Source organism: Phyllostomus hastatus, unplaced genomic scaffold (assembly GCF_019186645.2).
Source record: "Phyllostomus hastatus isolate PE091 unplaced genomic scaffold, TTU_PhHast_1.1 phas_contig_86, whole genome shotgun sequence".
Taxonomy (NCBI): Eukaryota; Metazoa; Chordata; class Mammalia; order Chiroptera; family Phyllostomidae; genus Phyllostomus; species Phyllostomus hastatus.
The window spans coordinates 12215897-12218709 of NW_025333977.1; positions in this window are offsets into that span (position 1 = coordinate 12215897).

Sequence of the window (2813 nt, forward strand, 5' to 3'; positions counted from 1 at the left end):
GTGCCTGCCGGCCACACGGTGCCTAGAGAGGGCCCTGCGTGCGTGTCACGACCCACTACCAACAGAGAGGAAGTCCCGGTCCCTTGCCCTGTTTTGCTTCTGACCTCTATGCTTTCCCTGCTCAACCTCAAAGCAGCATTTGAGTGCTAAGGGAAAGGAGCCGGAATTTTGGAGTCCTCCAGACCAGGCTCAAACCCCCACTCCGCCCCTGCCAGTTGTGTGAGCTTGGGCAAGCCTCTCCCAGGCTTCAGTTGTCTCCCCCACCGACTAGAGGCTCTCTCTCCCGACCCTGCAGAGAGGCCCGCCTGGGTAACAGCGGTACAGTGATGTTCAGTCCATAGCAGCCATTTATCGTCGTCCAAACTAAATTCCACCCAGGCAGTGGAGTCGTGATTCCTTAAGCCATGAACTCACACATAGTTATTAAAGGTCTATTTTTAAGCAGGAAGATTGAGAGAAACCTTTTCCACCCCTTGTGGGAATGAGGACGCGGGCAGGGAGTAGATAGGCTCCACGGCACTGAGCGACTCTCCAGCAGCTCAAGCATCCGAGATACAGGGAGTGAGAGATAAAAGGCTCCTGGCGTCTGCAGCTTTGGAGATAAAGGCCATGAGTGTGGGCAGATGGAGGCCCCGAGGAGACCCCCGGCCAAGACCCCAAGGCCACCTCATGGGTCCCTGTCACAGGCTTCATCTCCACGCCCTGTTCTTTGCTCTCCCTTCCCATGAGTTTGCCTTTTTGCTCAGGCAGGTATTTGCCTTCCTGAGAGGCCCCGAGGGCCCCGAGCATCCTCAGGTTATCTGTCCCTGGGCCTGGCTGCCTCCTCACCAGACTCTGACCTCACCTCGGCGTCAGCCTTATCAGGTGTGGACAGAATCGTCTCCTTCCTCTGGGAGCTCCAAGCCCAGGATCCTCCCCATACCCGGGCGGAGGAGGGCCAGGCATCTCTGGGACTGAGCATGGCGGTCACCTGCCAAATCTGGAGTGACCACAGGCCTGGGGGGCTGCAAGCACGGCCATATGGCCCAGAATCAGGGAGGAAGCGAGGGGGTTACGTAAGTGTTGAGGAGGAACAGAACAGACGCTGAGCTGGGCCAGGCAGGAGAGAGGGAGGACAGTGCCAGAGAAAGACAGCAGCTCCCCAGCCTGGGTCCTCCAGGGGACACAGCAACAGACAGCAGGCCACAGTGAGGATTCGGTCTCCCCCGGGAACTTGTTTTCCTCCCTGGGAGCCCAGAGATCTAGCTGAGCACAGGCGTTTGAGAAGTGGGCCTGGCAGCGACTGAAGCAGACCATGAGGGAGCTGGCTGGGGACAGGGGAGGTGGGCCTGGCCTGTGCTCTGGGACACCTGGCCCAGGTACCACTGTGGGCCAAGCCCTCTTCCAGAGCGGGCAGGGACACTGCATCTCAGCTGCTGTGTTAGCCTGTTCAGGTTTGCCAGCAAGAGTGCTCCCCGGGGTGAATGGTCCCGGGTGAGGTGCGGGTGTGTGTTCAGTTAGCGTTCGTGCCACACAGGCCCCTTCGCCTGCTGCCCCTGCCACCCGCTAGACGGCAGGGACTCTTGCCTCCCCTGGCCTTGTGAGTGTCAGTGAAGGAGAACTCACTAGAACTGTCCCAGAATCATGGGCGTGACAATCCTAGAAGCTTCACACATCAGTGTTTTTGTACATCTAGGGCTTGGAAGGGAAGCAGGGGTTGGAGCACCCCACCCCCGGGGGGGACCTTTGGCCAATCCTTGGTCCTCGGGTGGTGAGGGCAAGGTGGGCTGGGCCAACCTGAGAGGGCTCATGCCAGGACTGGTGACTTCGCTCTTGTCAGCAGAAGAGGCCGCTGTGGCCCAGCGAAAAGGGGGAGCCTGAGGAACAGGAAGCGTTTCCTTCCCTACAGGTTGTGTTCCACGTGCGGCATCACCGCACTCTTACCCTGCGAGCCACAGCCAGGATTCACCCTGCAGAAATCCTCAGTGTGTGCGGATGAGGGAGCCTGAGGTTGTCCGCTGCAGCGTTGCTGGGAATAGCAGAAGCCTGCGGACAGCCTAAGCGCTGGCGATAAAAGCCTGACTGGATCATTTGCAGCCTGTGTGTACAACAGCATGCTGTAAAGGAAGTTCCTCCTGCAGTGCTAGGAAGTGATCTCCAAAATACACTGTTGTGTGAAACGCAACTAGGTTCAGAATTGTGTGTTGTCATTTGTTTAAAAAACAAGGAGTCGGGAAAGGAGGATTGTCTTGGGAAGGATTCACAAACTGGTAGTATTGTATCCCCCAGGAGGGAACGTACTTGCTGGGTGTGGAAACTGCAGGGGTGAGGGGGGTTTCAGTTGACCTGCGCTACGTACCACCCCAGCCCAAACTTGAAACAGCCACCATTGTATCCGGCTCACGTTTCTGTGGGTTGGCTGGATGGGCGGGGCTTCCTCACGTGGCCACGTCGGAGTCCCCAGAAGCGGGAGGGCAAGCCCAGTGATGCACACTTGCCAGCCTTCGGTTGCATGATGTTTGGTGAAGTCCGTTTGGCCAAAGCAATTCACACAAGCGAGCTCAAATTCAAGGCCGAGAAATGAGCTACGTTTTTGAATGCAAGGAGCTACAGCGTGTAGTGGTCATTGGTTTTCAACTGCCGTGTGGCAGGACAGAGGCAGGAGGGAGAGTTTTTTTTCTCTTTTCAGCCCTTTGTACTTTTCGCATTCAAGTCAGGTCAACGTTACCTATTCAGAAAAAACCTCCCTCAAATTTTAAAAATTAAAATACACTCCCTGGGATTAGCTTCAAAAAATAATCCGGTGATGAAGGAGAGGGGGCGGGGGTGGGGGG